This window comes from Mirounga leonina, unplaced genomic scaffold, assembly GCF_011800145.1.
Source record: "Mirounga leonina isolate KUSES-001 unplaced genomic scaffold, KU_Mleo_1.0 Mir_114, whole genome shotgun sequence".
NCBI lineage: Eukaryota > Metazoa > Chordata > Mammalia > Carnivora > Phocidae > Mirounga > Mirounga leonina.
In genome coordinates, this window is record NW_023270265.1 from 22,278,731 (window position 1) to 22,302,493 (window position 23,763).

Consider the following 23,763-nt stretch of genomic DNA (forward strand, 5'->3'; position numbering starts at 1 on the left):
GATGGATGGATGGATGGATGGATGGATGGATGATGGATGGATGGATGATGGATGGATGGATGAGTAGATGGATGGATGGATGGGTGGATGGATGGATGAGTGGATGGAGATGGGATGCCAAAGAATTCTTGCCAGGGAATCAGGGAAGGCCTGAGCTAGATCTTGAAGCATTTAGACAAGGAGAGATAAAGGCAGGACCCACTTCATCCAAAGTGCCCAGTACCATGTTTGGCAGAAAGCTGGTGCCTTAAAGCTTCCAGGATGACTTTACTACTGAACTGGCTTTCCTAAGGGAAGGAAGCTGGCTTCATTTCCCACAGTCTTTTGTTTCTCTCTAGGTAAACAGAAGAAACTCCTACACAGTAATTAAACTGATAAACCAAGGGAAAGTTAACTGCCCACTAGTCTCTACAAACACAAAGATAAGCAAAATGAGGACACCCCAATTCTACTGATAGGTAGTTTTCCAAGGTATATTCAGTGACAAAGGCAATGTATGTTACCCCCCCCCTTACATATAGAAATTCTGGAAGGAAATCTAAGAAACCAATAAAAATAATTACCTGTCTGTAGAGGAATACATCATTTAGTACCTAAACTGGGACATTTTTGAGGATGAAAGCGGGTGTTACTGACCATTCACTGGGATAGAAAACACAAACTAGGACTGTCATAGGTAAACTGGAATATTACACTTAGCCCACCTAATAGGGCCCAGGTTGGAGGAGGGAGTGATGTGGACATCGCAGGGGTAAGAATGAAGATTCTCAATGCAGGGGCGCCTGGGTGGCTCAGTCAGTTAAGCATTTGCCTTTGGCTCAGGTCATGATCCTGGGGTCCTGGGATGGAGCCCCACATCGGGCTCCCTGCTCAGCGGGGAGTTTGCTTCTCCCTCTCCCTCTGCCCCCCTCCGCACTCCTCCCTCATGCGTGCTCTAATAAATAAATAACATCTTAAAAAAACAAAAGAAAATTCTCAATGCATACATTTAGTGTTTTGATTTCTGAACCATGTGTATGTATCAACTATTTTAAAATGTAATCATTTTGGGGGCGCGCCTGGCTGGCTCAGTAGGTGGAGCGTGCAACTCTTGATCTCAGGGTTGTGAGTTCAAGCCCCACATTGGGTGTAGAGGTAACTTAAAAATAAAATAAAATCTTAAAATGTAATCATCTTTTTAATGGGACTTTAAAAACCCAAGGAATTTGGGCTTCCAACTCTGAGACAGAGGCGGCTCATTTGGGGGCACACGGAATAGCCGTCCTGAAGAGCACCCCAGATACAGAATGAAGAGACTGCTCAGAGCATAGCCCCTTTGCAGCATGCAATAAGCCAGCCCTGGGAAAAGGGAGCAGTGCATGGCCTAAAAAGGCTTTGACTCCGTGCAGGGCCAGCTGAGATGGGGAACATCAGGGGAATATAAACAGTGAGACGGACATAAAGCAGGTCAGGTTTTACACAATCATGGCAACAAAGTGAGATTGATTCGGGACTGAATGAAGCTCTTTATATTGTTTCTACTTAAAAAGGAAATGTATTGACTACAGTCCTCCTCACAGATTTATCTTTCCTGACATCAAGCACATTCATAACCTATTTTAAATTCCAAGGAACAATACTGGGGTTTAGGAAAGTGAATACCAGTGTGTTTCACCAGAACGTTTTGGAGGCTGGGGAGAAGCTTCTCTGACTTTTAATTGCTCAGGAAACAGGCACAATGTAGATGTTTTTCTTATCAGTCATAACTTCAAGTTAGAGAACTGCTTACCCAGTGGGTGTGAACTTTAGAATGTGTCTATCGTGGGAAGAGCCACTTTGGGGCCATCTTAGAGACTGTGCATGGTGTCACTTTGGCCTCAGTCTCTTTTGTGACTCTCTCCTCCTTTCAGATGCCACTACTACTTCTTGGGATCAGGCCTTCTCTACCTGGACTGGAGAAGGTCCTGTCTCCTGCCTCCAGGTGCCACCAGGCACTGACCTTCCCCACGCCAGCAGGACCGTGTGCCACCGTGAACGCTTCAAGGGCTCCGAGTAGCCTTTAGGATTGTGGGGTCATACAATTTATCATCCAAACAGGGACACCTGTGAGCCAGGGGGGGCACTATTAATAATCACATGGGGACAACAGCCAAAGCCACGCTGGGAAACTAGAATGTGAGGTCATCCTACTGTAGGATAAATCCAAACCCTTTAACACATCTTGAATTCAGGACTCTCCACATCTGGCCCCACTTTACCTTTCCAGCCTTCTTGATACTGATCCTATCACAGGGTCCAGTCACAAGGGACTTGCAAGTTACCCAGCATGCCTTGAGCCTTGCTACAACTGTGCATTTGCTCACCCATTTCCTCCTCCTGCCTCTACCCCACCCACATCCCCTGTCAGTCCATAATGTCCCCCTCCCCCATCCAGGTAGGTCTATCTCCTACCCTCCTTCAAAACCCAAGTCAACTGGTACCATTTTTCACTGCACTCGTTCAACAAAAATCTGACTGCTCGCTCTGTGTTAGGTGCATAGTGAGGAAGACTGAAAAAAATCAAGCTCTTACAGAACTTTAACTCATAGGCAGGGGGGAAGTTATCACAATTGTGATAACTGATACTAAGGATGGACACAGGGTGATACGCTGGAGAGTCAGAGAGTCTACTCTATTACGGTGTAGACATACCCAGCCCCTACAAGGCTATGAGCTCCTTGAGGACAAAGCCCAAGAGGTCCCAACTTACAGCCCTACTGAACCTACCACACACCCTTAATTACAGCTGGCACTCAACAAACATTTGCTGAGTAAAGATTTAATATTAAAGCAGCTTGCTTAGTTGGTCCAAAGACGGTTCCTTAACCAGTTCTGAGTCCTCCATGAATCTGTATGAGATCAAAGGGGAACCTGACTTGCCAACGACCTTAGAGAAACACCCCAGGTCCTATGGCTATAACTCTCATTCAGCACTGATGCTGGAAGTGAACTGAAGTTACCTGACTTGGTTCAATCCCATGCTGCTTCTCTAGAGGTTAAGTGACTCATCCGAGGTCACACGGCTAGTTAGTGTCTGAAAGGTGACACAGGAAGCCTAGAATTCACTGACTGAATAAAGACCAAAGGACTCACTGGAACAGAGGGTGTCTGGAGCAGGGAGGTGATCCTGCTAGCTGGAGTGGCCAGAGAGCTTTGGGGTGGGGCCCAGGGGATGGAAAGTAGTGGGGGATCATTCCTGTCAGCGAGGCCAGCAGGGGGAAAGGCACTGTAGTAGAAAGCTTGGCCAGGGAGGGCTTGCTTGAAACCAGGGTCACAAAGGGAGGTGAAAATCCTCCCTGGTGATGTAGACCATCTGAGACCAGGACCACCTTTTCCATGTCTGACCTGGAAGAGGGGCCTGAAGAAAGAGCAGTCTGGGGTGAAGCAGGGAGGCTTTCCTCAGGACTGCCCAAGCGGTGCCCTCTCAGGAGAGGGGGCTGTTCTGTCAGACTTATCGGGCTCCAGCAACGCTCAGCAGAAGCTGCTCAGAGAAGCTCACATAAAGGCCAAGGGTCCTGCGGCTTCCCCAGATTTGTTTGCTGTTCTGTCCTATGTGGCATGGGGTAGACCGGAGTTAAACAGTAACCAGAAACAAAGATGTCTGGCAAGCAGCAGAGTACTACCCAAGTTAGATGCGAAGCACATATACCCCTTTCTCAGACCGTTCCGATGGTGAGTAGCCATAGGAAAAATTTAATAAAGGCATTTTGAATTACACAACTCCCTGGACCTGACTTACCTCAATTCCACACACAGAAACAGCTGAATCCGTTCTCAGCAGCCCAGACTGCACCCCACCCACCTCTCACCTGCAGCCCTGGGCCACCCTGGCCTGTCACGCCTTGTTGGAATTTTTCCTCCTGGCCTCCACCCACCACGACCCCACACCAGTCTCTCAGGGCTCAGTCAATGGGGGGCCCAAACCGCCAACATCCACTGAGGTACAACAACATAAGTCCCTGAAGATAAGGGAACAAACTGAGTTCTTCAGACGGGCTCTCCAAATGGCCTTCCACTAGCCTTGTGCTCTGAGGGGAAAACAGAACCAGGCCCCAAAGGGCAAGGCTCCTGGATCTCAGCACACTGACATCTGGCACGGGATACCTCTTTGTTGTGGGCCGTCCTGGGCACTGCTGACGTTTAAGAGCATGCTGGCCTCCACCCACCAGAGGCCATAGCACCCCTATACATCACCACAACCGAAAATGTCTCCTCCAGACATTGCCAAATGTCCTATAGGGATAAAACTGCCCTTGGCTGAGCACCACTGCCAGAGGGTGAACTCCCTAAATGCGTTAGTCCATACATCTCCAAAGACTCAGGCACCCAGAACTCCTAGTCCTACAAAACAGCTTGGGCATTGAAGGCAGAGCTTTGGATTGGGTGGGCCTGGGTTGGAGTCCTGCCTCTCTCCACCTTATCAACTCTGCCACTTTAGGTAGGTCACTTAGCCTTGTGAGCCTCAGTTCCTTCATCTTTAAAATGGGAGCAATAAAATAGCACCTACCTCATAGGGAGGCCCTGAAGTTACATAAAATGACACGTAACGATTGCCTGGCACAGTAAGTGAATTTAACATTCAATAAATGTTAGTGATTATTTATGGGCCTGGAAAATTCCTTTTAGTCATGCCTAGAGTTTAGTCTTCTATTTCTGTGGCTTCTGATCTTCCCCCTTCTTCCTATGTCCTTTCCACCTGTTAAATGCCTTTGGTCTTAACCTTTGGTCTTAAGGAATCCTTCCCGTGGTTCAAAGGCATCTGAGGTTAAAGTGAAGGAAAGAAAACACACACACACGCATACATACGCACGCACGCACACACAGAGAACCTTTCAGATCCAACCCTGCCCAGACCAACTCTCCAGACAAAGGTTTCCATTGTTGTCTAAAAACAAACTTTTCCACAGGGAGGCCTTAAAAGAGCCACAAGTCTCCAAGCCTCCAGACTCTTCTAGTTCTCATCCCCACTCTGCCCAGACCCTGGCATATCCCTTCTCCTTGCTGGGCCTCGGTTTTCTAACCTGTGAAATGAGGGCTCCAGGCCCCGAGGAGCTCTAAGTGCCCCCCCCCCCGCATTACCATTCTCCAAGATGCCACACTGCGTCGGAATGCTGTGTGTGGACGGCGGCTGGATCCACATTTCAAGTAAGTGCTTCACTGGGAATAAGGGTCACAAAGACAAATCATCCTCTTTTTCCATATGTTCCCCCAAGAGCCAGCAGAATATGGTATTTACAGAATACAGAAGTGGGTATTTGTTGCCACTGGAGTCAGATCTGAATAAAATAAAATCCTGCCAGACCACCGAGACCTTGAGTAAAATAACACTGTTGCCTCATCTGTAAAATGGGATAATAAGAGAGGCAGAAATGATGTACAGATTACGAGACAAACATCATGAAAGCACCTACTGCAGAGCTGGTACACACACTAGGTATTCAAAACACACAGCCCTTCCTTTCTGGACTCTAGTTTAAATTGGGTAAAATAACTCCATGTCATCTTCCTCCTCTGGAAAGTCCTTCCTTCTCTCCTTTCCCAGGCCTCTGTCCAAGTCCTCCTCTGCCAGGAAGCCTTCTCTGCATGGACTCTGCTTCTAAAGGTCCAAGGCCATAAGTTTCCCAAAGACTGGCTCGGGGAGGGAAGGGGAGGAGGGGAAGAGGTTCCCTGCCTGAGAATTGTCTTTCTGTGAATTCGGGAAGATTAACCCCTCCCCTGCTCCACCCCCCAATGGAGCACTGACCGCAACATCTGTGTAGGCTTGGAGTTTACACACGCATTATGTCTGAGTCCCATAACCACTGTGATGGGCAAGAGGAGTCAGGACAGCATCCTCTCCCCCGCAACTCAGTCACCCGGAGTCCCTCCTGTTGCTCACTGCCCACTCACTCCAGGAAGACAAGGAAGAAGATCATGTGGTTTCTTCTCTCCCCTCCACGGGAGGGCCTCACACATCTCCAGCCCAGACCCTTCCTTTTGCCCGAACCCTAGAACTATAATGACTCCACAGTCTCTGGTGAGCTTGAATCCTAAGGTAGAAACGCCTACTGACCAAAAATCGGATGGCAGGAGAGGAAGGAATAGGCCCAAGGTCTCAGCCAGTTCAGAGGCGGGGCTGGGTTAGAACGTGGGTCTCTGGGCTCTAGACACACCATGCCTCTGTGCCCACTCCCTCTTTCCCACGAGCTGCACCCCCTCCTGTCTCAGGTACCACGATTCTCCCAGACTCCGAAGGCAGCAGTCACCTCAGCTTCTTCCCCTGCCCTATTTCTCTCATGCTCTTATCACCACGACCAGTAGCCCTTTGTGATAAGGGCCTGCACACAGCCAGCCTCACCCTCCCAACCCACTGCCTGGTTCCCATCACCTCATGACAAGAAGCCCAGGCTGAACTCCCCAGAAGCCCACTCTACACAGCAGGGCCAAATTCCTCTCCCCTCAACATACCTTTTCCATGCCACTCTTCTGTCCAAGAACCTCCCATGGACTCCTCTGTCCCACTGGATCTCCTGCCCAACAGGCCGGGGAACCTCATTCACCTACTCCAGCCCACCTGGTTTTGCCCTGCTTCCCTATGTGCCCCCTCCCCTCTCTCCTGGATGATCTCCTGGCTCCCTCCCTAGACCTTTGCCCATGTCACTCCCCTCCTTTGGCAAATCTTCCGTCCTCCCCTTCCTTCTATCCTGTTGGCCCCTCCATGAGGACACCTCCTCTGAACTCCACAGCCCACAGCAATCTCTGACTCCTCTATGCGTAGTCATCACTATGCAGTTAAGGGCCTAAGCCTGGTGTTCTCCTGGCCTCATGTTTTCCCTCTACTGCCTGAGCTGCATGAACTTTACCTCATCAAACTGCAAATGGCCACCCACCAGCTTGGCCAAGTTCCTTCCAACTCCAACCTCAGCCTCCTCACAAATACTATCTGAATGCATCTAATGAAAGGGCAAGAGAGTCCTTGTCCTTACTCTTGAAACCCTTCTTACCCTTCAAGCAATCTTAAATGCTACGTGCTCTGTGAATCCTTCCCCAATCTCCCCACTGTCCCCCCTCCACACACATACACACCCCCACGACGGAGTCTTCATCTCTCTACCTTAGGACCTCCTGGTTGTTCTCCAGCCAATCTCCCCACCACCCCCACGTCCTCCGTAGACGCAGACCTTCTTTTCCTCACCCACAGCTGGGCCTCCTACATTACCTTATACCAAGAAGATGCTCAATGAATAGCTTTCACAGTGAACTGAAAGAAACAGAATCTGCCCAATTCTCAGGCCAGTCTGGGCTCCCGGGTGGCCCCAAGCTCCGTACACCCAAGTGACCTCTTACTGTTCTTCCAAGACTGGATTTGGGCCCAGACTGAATCAAATGACCTCTTATCATTCTTCCGAAATTAGGCTTTCCTCTTTAATTACACCTTATCTAACCATACTCTATGCGGATTCTAATTACATAATTACTTCAAGCCTTGGGACTTAAGGGAAAAAAAGAAAGAAAGGAGTGTGTATCATTACACAGGTAAGTAAACACGTCAAATACGCATATTTCTACATGCCATATGCCATTTTTCTGTTCATATACCATTTTGTAACCCAGAAAATATAGTCCATGGAGGTGTCTAAATCACGTTAAGGTAAAAAGCTCCCTGGGTAGGAGTAGATGAAGGAGAACTTCATGGAGAGCCTAACCCTGAGATGGGCTTTGAAAGAGGCTTGAAGTCAGTGGCCAGCCCTCCTCCTTCCCCTCCTGCATTGAAGGGGGGGCCGTGTGGTTGGGCACGGTAGATTTTGAAAGCATGACCAGCCTGATGCCCCCCAACCCAAATATCCACCTTGTTCTGAATCCAGGCACTCACTGCACTGTCTGCCCCTTAAGGCATGCATGCACAATTCTCTCCCCAACTAGACTATGTCCACCCTGCAGGCAGGGACCCTGTCTCAGCCATCTTGGTATTCCCAATTCTCAATCCCTCCCCAAACCAGTAGGGGCATCTAGCAGGCCCTCCCCTGGCCTTACACTCCCAGCCTTATTAAAGTATTGACCTCTCCCAATGCACTAAGCCTTCTCGTGCCACGCCGCTTTTGCTCATGCTGGTGCCCCTGCCTTTTATCGGGAACACCCTCCTCTGGTCCTCTTCCAGCCCCCTCCCACCTCCACGGTGGCCCCTGCTGCAGCTGGTACTTGCTCTAACTTAGTGTTTATCACACCTGGGCACAAAAACCTTTTCATGTGCCTACCTCTCCCTTCAAACCAAGTCACCCAACTTTCTGATCATACCTTCCTGTTAGTAAAATAGCTTTGAGCATATTTACTTACAAGTTAATTATAAAATCCGTACTACTATAAATAGGAAAGCTACATCTTTCTTATGTTTGAGTTAAAGAATAAATAGAACTTTAACTGATGTTTTCTTCCTGCCACTCAATCGATCTCTTGAGAGCTCACCCACTGCTCTAGATTAGGAACAGTGTAAGGACAGCAGGGGTGTTTTGTTCTCTTTATATTCCCAGAATCTGCGACAGAACCCACAACTTAGTATATGAATTAATTTGCTCACAGCTAGTGAGCCCCTTCTGTGGGCCAGACACATGCTGGGCACTGGGGACAGAATGTGGCTGAGAAACAGCCCTGGCCACAGCAATTGTGGATCCTACAGACTGGAGGGGTGGGCAGACAAACAATGATTTCCCAAACAAGTGTAACAAAGCAGCTGAGACAGATGCCGTGAAGAATGTTCTGTCTAGAACCACTGAATCATGAGAGCCTCAAACGGGAGGTTTTAAACTGCTCCAGGGGATCAGAGAAGGCTTCTCCAGGAACATGCTGCTGTAGGTGACATCTGAAGGATGAACAGTGGCTAGGTAAAGGAAGGAAAGAACACTCCAGGCTAAGGAAACTGTACAGGCAAAGTCCGGAGACTGGACGGAGAAGCCTAAGTGCCAGGGACTAACAGGCCAATAAAACAAAATGAATGAACAAGCCCCAAAAGGATGGCAAGTTCTCCTCCCCTTTGCTCCGCACTACTTACCAAAACAGACCCCAGCTTCCAACCTCTGAAGGGGTCGCTCAGTCTCAATACTGCCCGGCCTCTGGACCAACAAGCAGGCAGGTGGGCCTCCTCCAGGCCTCCCAGCCTGCTGGGAGTGGGGTCCCGCACCCCTTCTGAGAAGCTCAAAAGCTTAGGAAGACACTCCTGGAAACCATGCCTGTTGCTATGGGCATCACCAACCAAAGACTCCTGGGCAGTTTAATTTTTTAAAGACAGTATTAAATATTTTACGTCTTCTAACATCACTGTTTCTTCCTTGCTACAATGGAAAGGAACACCCAGCAAAAATACCCATCAAGATAGCCCAAGGAGGTGCACACCCTGCCATCAAGGGTAACCTCTGGATTTCCTGGTTGCCCAGGTGTTTGTTCCTTGCGGGAACAAGCTGGGGAATCCAGAACCACGGCCACAAAACCCCTTCTCTACTGGAGCCCCTTGGACCCCAGGGATGGGTATTTTCGCTGGGTGTTCCTTTCCATTATTCACAGCGATGCTTCAGGTGAGTGCTGAAATAGCCCATGACCTTAATAATTCAAGATCAAACCAAGACTGTCGATGGTACCGTAGGCTGGCAGGCTGCAGGGCCTCCTCCTGCAGCAGCTGTTCTGAAGAGGAGCCTATCTTCTCTCCGTGCTCAGGCATGACTAACATCTCCCAGTTCCCGGGGGCCTCGCCCCCTCACACCTGCCAGTCCCGGTTCACTAGTGCACCAAGCCCAACATAAAGGCCCCACAAAGCAAACACAAAACTGTCCTAAAAGGCCTGAGACTGTCTTGGGCCAGGCTCACGGGCTTGGCAACCCGTCTGTCAGCAGCTGGCACCTGACCCTGCTCAGGCCCTCGGGCCTCCCGAGTCCAGCTTTCTCTAGCTACTCTATCTCCCATCCCCGCTGGGGCTTTTCTTTCTCTGGAGACGCTATTCCTTTTGTCCTGCTTACAGCGGCCCAGTTCCTCCTGTTGCCTTGGCTTCTCCGTCCAGATCCCTGGCCTGCTCTCAATCCCACAGGGACAGACCCCCAGCTCCAGCTCCGGCCCATCCCCCCTCCCCCACAGCTGCAGGATCCCCTCCTCTCGCCAGCCTTCTGCATGCACTGTCCATAAGGAGAGGCGCACCCACAGAAGAGTCAGCAGTGTGTATGGTAAAGCAGCCTGGGAAAGACTCTCAAACATCAACATAACACGAAAATGTTTACATTGTCCCCCCTCGATGTAGCATCAGTGGCTGCAACCCCTGACCATCCTGTGCTCGCAGGAAATAGTCACTCAACCCTGGATCTGCCCCGACGGACAGACGAAAGACAAACTCTAAAGAAGAGCAATTTGCACATGAACGAGTTCTTACAGGTCACACTAGGAAACCGCTCAGATGCCCAGCTGCCAGGTTCCACGCAAATTCCAGGCAACAAGAGAAACTGTTTGTATTTCAAAAGATACGTCCTGGTGACCCTTCATGCTGGGAAACCAAACTCAAAGGTTGGCCTACAGGCTGATGTTAATAATCGATGCACACTAGGCATTATATAAATGAGTAATGAGTTTGTGCATTGACACGTGGGCAATTCCGGAATCTTCTAAGCACCCATTCCTGTCACAGCTGCTCTGAGCTAGAACATCGTCCATGAATAGTGGAAAGTCACGGCCCAAAGGAGAACGAGCCTGGCAAAGCCAAGTAGAGGATAACGTCCAAGTATTCAATACTCCTGATCACCGGTCCTCAGGCAGCATGCGTATGGCACAGTGAGAATCCAGGTAGCCAGGAGCAGTCTCCACCCAGGTCAGTCCTGGGTCCATCATCACCAGGCACCTCACTTGGGGTCTGTCACTGGCCTTGCTCTACCACCTGCTCTGTGTGCCTCACCTGGCGGAAGCGAGATGCCGTATCGGTCAGGTGCGTCTAGAGCACCGTCACCACCCCCACCCCTACCCACGCTGTCCAACCAAAACCTTCCCACCTCAAAACCTGAAACAAACTGCCGGATGCCTACTGGGGAAGCCAAGAGCCCCGCACTCTCAGCGTGAAGGAGGAAAGAAGTCGGGGAGGACGGGGGCCGTGGCTACACGTTCACCAACATTTGTTCGAAGGATGAAATGAGCCCATGGCTATTAAAGTGCTTCTTAGGGCGCCTGGGTGGCTCAGTTGGTTAAGCGACTGCCTTCGGCTCAGGTCATGATCCTGGAGTCCCGGGATCGAGTCCCGCATTGGGCTACCTGCTCAGCACGGAGTCTGCTTCTCCCTCTGACCCTCCTCCCTCTCCTGCTCTCTGTCTCTCATTCTCTCTCTCAAATAAATAAATAAAATCTTTAAAAAAAAGCGCTTCTTAAACTGAAGTTCCACCTGCAAGCAGGGATCCGCCCATCGAATGCAGCACCCTCCCCGCCCTGGGGCGAACATCAGAGCTCCCTTTCTCCACAAAACGGGGCACCCCGAGCACATCAGGCCACACCAGGTGGACCTGCTTGCAAGACTGAGCAAATCACCGAGCGACAGAAACCCCAAAGAGAAGCCACAGAGCCAGCTGCCAAATCACCCAGGATCTGTCCCTTCTCTCCTTCACACAGCTCTGGCCATCCCTCTGCTCCACGGGGCTGATGGCAAATGTCTGAGACCCCACCCCTCCAAGGTGGAAATACAGTAGGGGAAGAAATGTTTGGGGACAGGAGAAAGGTCCATGGGTAGAGGCAAACCAGAAGGAAAGGGACATCAAAGGGATCCTTGTTCAAGTGTCAGTGATAAGTACTGGGATTCAGAGAGCTTCGCTGGCATTTTTACATCAGCTCTCATGCCCAAAGCAGCTCCTGGCTTAGACACATTCGGTTCTGTGTCCCTCTCCAGGTGGCCAGTCAGCTCTGCAAACACAGCCTCGCCTGCCGACGTTCTTTCTCCACTCAACAGTGTCCTGTTTGAAAATGTCTCTTGACTCCACCAATAACTTGTCTCCTTCTCCTCAACATAGCAACCAGCGCTACCACGCGTCAGGCACAGTCTAGAGACTTGCATCATTGAATCAGCCACAATCCTTCGAGGTAGGTACCATTATTTTCTCCATCTGACAGGTGCAGCACCTGAGGCACGGAGGAGTGAAGCAGCAGACGCAGGCTGGGGACTCAGGCAGCCTTTGTCACTCTGCTCCCCACCTCACTTCCAGGCAAGAAGAGCCGAGCTCCATGAGAAGAGATCTGCTCCCAGCTCAGGCCCATCCAGCGACATGGCCTAAAATAAATGGCTTCTCTCGGCATCAGCTGTCTCCGCTGTGAAAGAAGGCTAATCACAGATGCCTGGTCTAGAAACACAGAAGCTTAGCTCTGTAGTCCACTGCAAGCTGCCTGAGAGAACTTCCTGGCATGATGGGAACTTGTGTCTATGAGCACTGGAAATGTGGCTGGTGTGAACAAGAGACTGAACTGTAAACTGTATTTCATTTTAATTAGTTTAAAATGAATATGGCTGGTGTCTACCACACTGGAAAGCACAGCTCTAGTCTATAAATTCTAGGAGGGCAGGGACCATTTCTCTTCAGTCACCACTGTATTCCCAGAGCCCAGCCCAGACCCTGGTGTACGGTTGGTACCCAGTAATGATTTGTTGAACAAATCAAAAGCAAAGGACTTTTCAGGTGCTCTAATAAGACTTCCTCTCCCACCCCAGGATTGATTCCCGAGGCTCCCTGACTAATGGACATCTAGCCTTGGCTTGGCGAGGAGCTCAGGGCCTCCCAAATGCAACAGGGAATGGCTCTCAGGATGAAAAGTGCTTCTATGAAGCCAAATCTATCTCCCTGAAATTCCTACTTACTAGTCCTGGCACATTAGCTCACAGGTTTAGGAAAACCAAAATAATTATGAAAAAGCACTTAAACATTTGTAAACACTATAAACGCAGGATTGTATCTATAACTCACTTTCTTAGTTAAGATAAATCTGATCTTAACTTGTAACAGTATGAGGCCCATTAAACAAATACATTTGGTGACCTGTTTGGGGGAAACAATCCTCTAGTGTCAGGGCTGTGGTACAGAATGGGTATCTCTGCTGACCTTCCCATCAATGCACTTGAGATTTGGGCCCCTAGCTCCAAAGCTGCGCCACAAGGAGTGTGCAGCTGGACTCCCAAGGAGCAAGGCCTCGTTCTCCAAGCGGCGTCTAGGGATTCTGGCAAAGCAGCTCCTGTTTTCTATTTCCTTGATGTATTCTAAGTGGAAAAACCCAACATGCACCAAGGGCTATGCACCCTGGGCCCTGCACCTTGGGCTATGTCAGACACAAAGATGATTGCGATGTGGCCCTCACAAGGAGCCCGCCGTCCAGAGGGAGAGGTCAAATCTGCAGTGTACCGACTGTGTCAGGCACGGAATACAATCAGGAGCAAGACATACAAGGCACAGTCATTCAGTGTGACAAAAGTCCTCACAGACATTATCTACAAAATACTGACCCGACTGACTTAGAAGAAACAGCCAGAAAGATGCTGGCACCATGCCTTGACACGGCAGGTATTTATGGAGGTGAACTGCATCAAATCTTGACCAATAGCTCATTTTAAGCCTGGGGAAACCAAGACCCGGACAGGTTATGTGACTTTTCAAGGTGACCCAGGTCATTAGTGATAGGACTGGAGATAGCACCTGAGCCTGCCTGGTCACTCTCCAGCCCAACAGCTGACAATGCTGTCTAACAGTGCTTCTTATGCTACATGGGAGAAGGGCAGATCTGCTATCTATCTCAGAATAAACAATGGATTTATTTTTGTAAGATTGTATGCTTGGGACTGTCTTGAAATCTCATGACTAACTGTATGCATACCACCTCAGGAACATGCACTCAATCAGTATACAAACAGTTCCTGAGAATATATGCTACATCTAGCAGGTACCAGTTTAAGGGCTTGGATAAAGAGATGAAACTTCTGGTCAAATCGGAGGGTTAAATACCCATATTTATGCCTGCTCTCTTCTAGAACCCCACTAAAAGGACAGTATAAATTTTGATTTTTGATGGAAAGAAGACAACAGCAGATGAGATATATCAACAGAATTCTGGAAGACAGAGAGCTGATTGCCCTGCAGTAGCTGATTCAGGTTTCTGCCCTGCTAAGTGCAAGCAGGGGAGGGAAACACTAAGCAAGTGGGGACTTATGCTACAGAAACAGAAGAAGCCTCAGAAATTGGAAGGCACCAAGGACTAAGAGGGGAGGGGAGAGGGGCTAAAAAGAGAGTCCACTAAAAGTTTGTTGAAGGAGCACTTCCAGCCCAGGGTCGCCTCTCCTACATCTACTCAGTCTGGTGATTTCCCTCCCCCAGGCAGAAGAAGGCAGAGATTCATTGTTTAGGCAAACTACACCAAGAGACTCTGGATCCAGACACAGTTGAGGGAAGGACACAGCTGAGAAGAAGGGAAAGAACCTTCAGAAAAGGACCAAGTGAGTGAAAGTCTGCATACCAAACAGGGTACCTAGCCTCCTTTCCCATCAAGGCTCCCATGATGCAGCACATCCAGGCTATTACACCACCAGGCAACATTTTTCTCCAGGAAAACCCAACATCCCCTAGAAAAAAAGATCTATAGGCACAGACACTGAAAGTGGGCTCTCTTCTGGAACCCTACAATGAAGTTAAGCCCCCTTCCTTGTCACACAAATGCCCAATCAGCAATCTTAAAATATAAATGGACAGTCAAGGATCAGTAGAAGAACAGCTCCAATGGGAAATTCAGTAACCAAAATAAGCGGAAAAAGGGGCTTGGAGGAAACAAAGACAAAGCAGAAAACAGTAGAAAAACACCAAAAACAGAAACAAAAACCTAACCTAAGTGAATTTATTGCACCCATGAAACAAGAACAAGATGCTATTAAAAAAAAAAAAAAAGTGAGCATCTAAGAACGAGGGAGTTCCAGAAAGCATGCAAGCATGTTTCATGCAAAACCATAAAAACATAAATTTGAAAATTCAAAAGGGTAAAGAACAAAGCTGAAGAGGCCTCTCACAAAGTGAAACAAAAATAAAATGAAAAACAAGAAAAAAAGATTTTAAAATTATAAACTCAGGGCGCCTAGCTGGCTCAGTTGGTACAGCATGTGACTCTTGATTTCAGGGTTGTAAGTTCAAGTCCCACACTGGGTGTGGAGATTACTTTTAAAAAATAATAAAATGTTTAAAAACATAAAATAAAAATAAAAATTATAAACTCAACCCAGGAAGTCCAACATCCAACTAACAGAGGAGTTCCAAAGACAAAAGAAAAAAAGGAATTTATCAAAGAAAAATAGAAGAAATCTTCCCCAAACTGAAGAATGTGAGTCTTCAGATCAAAACAGCACACTAAGGACCTAGCACAATAATTTTGAAAGCAAGAAAATTTCCAGTACAGAGAAAAAGAGATGATCCTAAAACTTTCAGTGAGAAAGAAGCAGGTTACCCATAAGTGATCAAGAATCAGAATGGCATCTGAATTTTTGCCATTAATATTGGAACCTAGAAGACAGTGGAGCAATGCATTCAAAATTCTAAGGGACCATGGCTTTCCACCTAAAATTCTAGACAAATTAAACCACTAATCGAGTATAAATGTAGAATAAGGATATTTCAGACATGCAAGTTTGAAGTGATCAACCTCCACAGACCCTCTCTTAGAACCTCCTGGGGAAATAAACCAAGAAAGAGGAAACAGAAGATCCAGCCTAGGACAAGGCAAAGGAATCCCCAGGATGAGTCATATCACAGGCCTATAGGTCAATCAACCCAAAAAAGAGGAGAGGGATGGAGGCCTCTGGGAGGGAGGTCTCCAAGGGGAAAAAATGAAGAGGAACATGTGTTATAAAACATAGATGTTTTAAAATTCTGTCAGAGACTTTGAGAATTAGTAATAAGTATATAGAAAAATAAATAGAAAAAAGAAGGCAATTATCAACTAAAAAAAAAAAAGATGTACAAAAAAGGAAATATCATTATAGCACAACTATATGGCTCAGCCATGAATGCTATTTACACAGCCAAGATAATGTAAGCACTGAATATCAATATAACCCAAAACTGTGATGTAACCATATTGGGAGGACAGAGTGAACAGAGGTGTATGGGGAGAAGAGGGGAATAAGGGTTCCTCTAATCCATGGCAGGACATCAAGAAATAATATCCAAATTGAACAATCAAGAAACAGCAATGTAAGTAGGGAACTCACAAATATAATAGTAATGTCAGGAAAAACAGCTAATAGAGTTGGAAGTGACTGTAGTAGGCAGAACAATGGCCCCTCAAAGATGGTGTCCATAACCTAAACCCCAAGCCTATAAACATGTTATCTGGCAAAGGGGAATTAAAGTTGCAAATGGAATAAAGGTTGCTAATCAAGGGAACTTAGAATAAGATTACCCTAGATTATGCAGGGGAGCCCAAAGTAATCACAAGGGCCAGGGACTGCAGGCAGCCTCTAGAAGCTAGCAGAGGCAAGCAAGGAAACAGATTCTTCCCAAAAGGGGTTCTTCCCAAGATTCTTCCCAAAAAGAATCTGCTACCTCCTTTATTTGAGCCCAGTGAGAACCTTTTCAGACTACTAAGCTACATAACCATAATATGAATTTATTTTGCTTCAAGCCACTGTGTTGGTGGTAATTTGTTACTGCAGCCATAGAAAATCACATTCAGTGACTGACTCTGGGGAGTAATCCCTGGAATGGGAAGGGGTGACACAGCGTTTCTTTATAATAAGCCTTGCAGTGTTACTTGACTTTAAAAAGTATATATACACGTACTTTTAAAAAGTATGTATGTATACTATATACACGCACATATATACGTATATATACATATATATATAAATAAAATAGGACTTTGATGTAAATTAAAATTGAATTTAAGGGGCGCCTGGGTGGCTCAGCTGTTAAGCGTCTGCCTTCAGCTCAGGTCATGATCCCAGGGTCCTGGGATTGAGCCCCACATCGGGCTCCCTGCTCCGTGGGAAGCCTGCTTCTCCCTCTCTGACTCCCCTTCCTTGTGTTCCCTCTCTCGCTGTCTCTCTCTCTCTGTCAAATAAATAAATAAAATCTTTAAAAAAAAACTGAATTTGAAAAGAGATGAAACACAGGTTCTGTCTTGCCAGATCTCACAATCTGGTAGAAAAGACAGACAGGGAACCAGCTACTACTTAACATAGGGAGAAAAGCACCTCGTTCAGATGTGAGGAGAGTCTGAAAGGAGAAGGAGGAGTCAACCAGGCAAAGGAGAAAAGGCCTTCTTCTGGTGAGGAACAAGCCCTGGTGTGAGGGAGAACCTGGTCTTTGGGGACATGGATGAGGTCTTCGTGACTGGGACATCCAGTGGGTCTGACAGAGCCAGCAGGAAGGGCTGGGGGCGGTGGGCAGCTCCCCACACCACCAGGTTTGATGCCTGCCCCACTGCTGGCTTCTCCAGCTGGAGGACGGGACCTGCTGTGCATAATTCAAGTGGACATGGACAAGTGAAGTCCCCATATAAACACAGCATTTTCCTGGACCATCAGTTGTACTTAACAGCAAAGCATATATTTTTTTTAAGATTTTATTTATTCATTTGAAAGAGAGAAAGAGAGAGCACGAGCAGGGGGGAGGGGCAGAGGGAGAGGGAGAAGCAGTCTCCCCACTATGTGGGTAGCTGGACATGGGGCTCGATCCCAGGACCCTAAGATCACAATCTGAGCCGAAGTCAGACGCTTAACCGACTGAGCCACACAGGCAGCCCGACAGTAAAACATTTTAAATACCTTTATACTAAAACCAGCCCAGACATATTATAGAGTAGAATACAAAACTCATGTGAATTTTTAACATATTAACTAGGGATTTCAAGGAGACTGCTTGCTTACAAGGCCAGCTTTAGATGCTAAACTATCTGCTGACCACTGAGCACCAAGACTCGATCTTCTCTGTAATTAACCTGAGTCAGAAAAAAATTTTAAAGCACTACAGCAAGCATCCATCAAAGTACCTGGAACTTCAGACCTGCAACCTGTCAGTGGGTGCCTACCCTCCTTCTGCCTAGCTTCCCTCGGGTCCCAACCGAGATGAATCAGAAAGCTGAGAAACATCTCATTCTTTTCCAAAGGGGTCTGGGTCTTGTCACTGACTGCTGGGTTAGCCCAGCTTAGGGAAACAAAGAAAAGCCATCACACTGAATTCTTAGATGTCCTCTCTTGGCCATAAGCCCACCCACCTCCCCGACTTTAAGCATTACCAGAATCATAGACAAGAGCCCCAGCTTCACCATCAACATCCCCAACCTTTACAGTCCAGGCCTCTGGTTGGAGAATACACTGCAGACACTCCTTCCATGGAAGGAAATCAAGAAATAGGGCACATCTCTTGGGAGAGGGTGTCCCTTGTGTCCACAATACAGGGGCGGAAACTTTTTCTATTGTCCTAACTGTTTTTGTTATAAAAACAATAATATCCACATGACAGTGAGCTGGGAAATTTTGTTTTCTATAAAGAGCCACTACTGACCACAGAAGAAAAGGGGGGAGGGGAGGGAAGGGGAGGCAGAAATCAATGGAAGGCCACACAGAAAGAAGTAAAAAGGAATTTAATAGGGTTTGTTTTGTTCGTTTGCTCTGTGTATAAAACACATACCCACACATTGCAAGGGAGTGAACTCAACTGACTATAAATTAAGAACAGAGAAGATTAAATTTTAATAACAGTAAATACATTAAAATACACTACAAAGCTGTATTATTGACAGTAAAGAAAGAATGGGGGAGGAGGGTAAGAAGAAAAAGAAAGATACAGCAGGAGGAGAGAGAAAGAAATGTATAGAGGAGGGAGATGGAGACGTGGGAAAGCAAGAACGGGAGACAGTGAGATACACAGACACACAGACCTGTCCATATCCTATTCGGTGAGGAACAAGCCCTGGTGTGAGGGAGAACCTGGTCTTTGGGGACATGGATGAGGTCTTCGTGACTGGGACATCCAGTGGGTCTGACAGAGCAGGAAGGGCTGGGGGCGGTTCCTATCAAGGAATCTACAGAGACACTTCCCAGGCCTGACCAACAAGCCAAAGTAAACTATACCACACAGGCTGGCTGTTGGCTTGGGTTATAGACTTCAAAGTATTATCACCTTGCATCCTTGCCTTTGAATGGCTACTGATCCGGTTAACCACTGTTCACAGCTCTTTCATTGCTCACTGAAACATTCGGAGGTTTAGCTCACGTCCCAGGCCAGAAGCTCCCCACACATGAGCTACAGTTCAGTGAATCAGCCAGCCCCCAGCGTGCCTCTTGAAAAGGGAGTACGTGAAACACTATCTCATAAAACATACAAAACACCGATGAAAGTCAGAGGAAAAATGCTTGAGTTGAAAAGAAATTCCAGGGGCGCCTGGGTGGCTCAGTCGGTTAAGCGACTGCCTTCGGCTCAGGTCATGATCCTGGAGTCCTAGGATCGAGTCCCGCATCAGGCTCCCTGCTCGGCGGGGAGTCTGCTTCTCCCTCTGACCCTCCCCCCTCCCCCCTCCCCCCTCTCACGTGCTCTCTGTCTCTCTCATTCTCTCTGTCTCAAATAAATAAATAAATAAAATCTTTAAAAAAAGAAAAAAAAAAGAAAAGAAATTCCACAGAAAATGTTCTTTCGTTTTGCATTTAAAAATAAACTGGGACTTCAGCAGAACTGGGTCCCACCTCAGTATTGTCACCACCAGCACATCTGACTTCCCACGTGTTCAAGTTCCACGTCCCTAGTGGTTCCAAAGGCCTCAGCTGACCCTACAACAAAGCAGCTTCTACCACACTCTGCAGGCTGAGGGTCAACAGGAGAGATGGCAAGGAGACTCCACCTCCGCCCCAAGCCCAGGCAGGTCCACCCACTCCCACCCCTGTCTAAGCCAAGCCCTTTCTTGCTTCCTCCATCCAAGGGCTGCAGAAATCTGCTCTTTCACAGCTGGAAGAGCCCCCCTTTCAGCTCCATCCCTCCCTCCTCCAAGCTTGGAGGCTGTGTTTTCCCCTTCCCCACCTGACCTGCCTCCAACCTCTCCCTTTTTAAGCCTTTTTCCTCCTCACTTTCTCTATCCCATTTTAGAATCTCAGAGGAGGAGGGAGTAAGAGCTACATCTAGAATACAGGACCCAGAATCTACCCACCAGGGGTCCTGTCCCAACTTTGCATCTTGCTACCTGTGTGACTTTGGACAAATCACAACTTTCCCAATCCCAAATTCCTCAGTGAGGGGGGCAAAACATGGCAATCATGGTTTTCTTCCAACACTCATGCTCTAAATAACTGAACATTCACCTGTATAACCATAAATAAAGCAGTGAGTTAAACATACACAGGAAAGGAGAATGAATTCTAGAAACTCCTTTTCCTTAGCATTCTGCCAATTCAAGTCACCCCAGTCAACCACCGCTCAGAGGGTCTGTGCCTCTCCAGGCCATTTTAGCTCTCAAGTATTTACATACAGTAAATCCTCATAAATTGTACTAATTGAGGAAAAGGTGAGTCTGAAGCCATCAGAAGCCTGAGTCCTGGAATACTTCTTTCATGCCATTGAGCAACACTATGACTTTAACAACATTTAGCAAACAAAAAAGAATCTTAAAAGGCCCTCCCACAAACTGGACTTGTGAATCTAAGAACAGTAATGCTGTCAGGAACCCGGGAAAATAGTCTGCTCCAAAGCCTTCTGCTTTTTCCCCAACAAGGACACGGGCCCAGAGCGTGGAAGCCACAAGCCCAAGGCCCAAAGCAGATCAGTGGCCAGGATCAAAGCCAGCTGCCCCGCCTCTGGTCCAGAGCTCTTTCACCAAAGTTTTTTGGGACCATCCATTTCCTTTTACAGAGACAGATTAAATCCTAAATGACCTGTGAGTGCCCTCTACAGCAAATCTATTTCCACGTCCAGGGAAGGGTCCAGAGCTACGTCTGGATGACCAGATGATTACCAATGCTGCCTGGTAAAAGCCTTCTTTCCTGAACCCTGCCCACTCATACTCTGCAAAGAAAACCCCAGAGTCTGCTATCTATATAGAACTCTATTTTAGGGAGGGGGAAAGAGGGGAGCGCTGAACAGGTCTTTGTTCTGTCAGTAAGAAGCATCTGCTCGTCCCTTCCCAGCACTCCAACCTCACCCCTCATTATTCCCAATCCCTTCAGAAAAGTTCACTGAAACTCTCCAACTAGCAGGAAAGAGAGCAGGTAGGAGGAGGATCGGGCCAGCCAACGGGGTGGGCTCTAAGGGAAGATGACAAGACCCTCCCATCTCTTGGCCCCACAGGGTAGAAAGCATTTCTTTTCGGTTGCTAACTCCCTGCGGGGAAGTCACCAGAGACAGCGCAACTCAGTGCCCTCCAGCTGAGAAATGAGCTCTCGGCAACACCAGAACTACCCCTTTGCTAACAGTCCTCTCTAAAGTGCCCACAGCAAAGGTGCCAACAGACCCACCCTTCCCTGCCATCCCCTCAGGCCAAGAGCCCCAGACAGCCGAGCTTTGCGGGCAAGGAGCTATTTAAGGCAGCATCAAGAGGGTGGGGCAGAAAATTGCTGGCAGCATCCTCTTCCTCCACCCCTCCCTCAAGCCAACACACACACACACACACACACACAGCCCTCCCAGTGGGTAGACAGCCATCTATCTCACCTGTGTCTCTAAGGGCTGTAGATCTGGAGTCTCCAAATGTCCAGCATGTGCTTTCTGTCATTGAGGCTGCTGTCCCCATCTGCCGCCCACCCCACTTTTAATCCACCCCCTTCTCTTCAACCACCACCAAGCTTCCTTTCCAATTAAAAACATAAAACTGAATCTAAATAGAGGAGCTCAAAAACCAAGGAGAGTGGAGACAAACAAGCCATCCCTGGCCTTCACTTACGAGAGGAAAAGGGATGTGTGTGTGTGGCAGGGGGTGATGTCAGAGGCCTGACTGCCAGATAGGTTCCATGATGTCTCTAAACGAACCTCCCTCCTATTGACAGTGAAATCAATTCTGGCAATTTCAGCAGGTCAGCCCTGTGACAACAGGAGCATCCCAGCGCTCAGTTTAAAACAAAAATCCAAAGGTTCAGCTAGAACATGCTGGGAAAACACAGGGTCTGGATAAAAGGAGCCGCGCTCAGTGGGACCCCTTCTGCTTTTATGCAGCAATGTAATAGCGTAATAAATTCTGTCTGCCCAAAGAAAGCATGCACTGGTGAATTTCAAAGCCATCTTAACGACAGCGGATGCAGGGGGGATGCAGAATTCGACAGCACATCCCCCCATGAAAGGTACATAATGACTTCAAGCCTCTCCCCCCCCCTCTATCTTGAATGGCGCTACCGCTTATCAAGGAAGCCACATCGGAAAGCAGCCAGGTGGGAGCTAGGGATGCCCGGGGAATTCGGAGAAAGGAGTTGCTTTCCGTCCTTGTCGGTGATGAACCGCCTAGCAAGATGCTGCCAGTCACCCTGGGGGATGAAGCAGCATGGGCGGATGGGCACGCACGGGGTTCCCGGACCCACACACGTACCCGCTCATTCAGGCGGGTCCTTAGGCCAGACGGATCGTCCTAGCGCCCCTCCCGCCGCCCTCTCCTCCCGGGGGATGCTGATGAATGAACACACCTGCGATGCCTCCATCCTGCCGCTCGCTCCCTTCTTCTTCCTCTCGCTGCTGCAGAGGAGCCCCTCCTCGGTAGTTTCACTTTACAGCGCAAACCCCCCCGGGCTTTGATGTCTCCTCCACCCACCCATATTGCAGCCAGCCTGAAGAAGTGGCCATGATCGCACGTACCCCCACCCACAAAAAAGAAAACAAAACCTGAATCCCGGGGACCCCCGCACCCTGGGGAACTTTCCTGGAGAGACTGGGGATCCACCCAGCAGGAAGGAAGGTTCGGCCGAGGAGGACCACGGTTTTCCCCGTGACCACGGGGGATGCTCTGGGGGAGGGCGTCCCCCAAGTCCTTCCAACAGCTGGCCCTTTAAACGCGCCTCCTTCGAGCGCGGAACAAAGGCGCCGCCCGCGGGGGCCGGGCCGCCGCACGCCCCCGGCGCCGCGGCCGCCGATCCAGAGAGCGCGGGCGGGCGAGCGGGCGGCTGGCGCGGGCTTACCTTGCGGGTCTCCGGGCAGGCGGGCGGCGCGCGTCCTGCCCCACTCGCACTACACGCTGCAGTTGGCCCCGCTCTGTTTTTCTGGGACTCGGCGCTGACTTCACCGACACTCCGCGGCCGGCCAATGGGCCGCGGCGCCCGCCCCCTCATTAGCATGCGTCTGGAACCGTCCACTCCGGCAGCGCCCGGGTGGTGGGCGGTGCCAGGGGGCGGTGCTCGGTCCGGCCGTGACAGGAAGGGGCGTGTGCGCCAATGGGAGGCGACGAAGCGTCCCGCCGCCCCGCCCCGCGGCATTGTGAGCCGAGAGCGCGGGCCTGCGGATCTTCGGCGACTAGGCGCGCGCGGTCTCAGTAACCCTTTCTGTCCTGGCCGGCCACTGGCTGGGCCTCGCGCCCTCTGGTCCTTGAGAAGGCTCGCCCGCGGGGAGCTGGTAAGGAACCTAGGGCATAAAAATAACAGCTAACGTGTCTTGAGTGCATATGTTACTTAACCCCTGTGCCCATTTTGCTCATCTGTAAAATGGTGTAATGGGTTGTAGTGGGGTGTCTGGGTGGTTCAGGCGGTTAAGCGGCTGCCTTCGGCTCAGGTCATGATCCCAGGGTCCTGGGATCCAGTCCAGCTCGGCCTCCCTGTTCCACGGGGAGCCTGCT

The 23,763-nt window shown here is 49.0% G+C and overlaps 1 protein-coding gene across 32 annotated transcripts in view; it reads right to left on the minus strand.

Annotated features, from left to right (window-relative positions):
• The window catches only part of SORBS1 (sorbin and SH3 domain containing 1), a 227,050-nt gene extending 203,841 nt beyond the window's left edge, over positions 1–23,209 (minus strand). For 8 of the 32 annotated variants that reach the window (XM_035025593.1, XM_035025559.1, XM_035025602.1 and 5 more), the window contains exon 1: positions 23,114–23,208. The gene's annotated coding sequence lies outside the window, so the exon portion shown is untranslated. Of the gene's footprint in view, positions 1–23,113 lie in introns of all 32 variants that reach the window. The other 24 variants (XM_035025753.1, XM_035025735.1, XM_035025743.1 and 21 more) reach the window with 10 other exon arrangements.
• Positions 23,210–23,763: the final 554 nt, after the last annotated feature.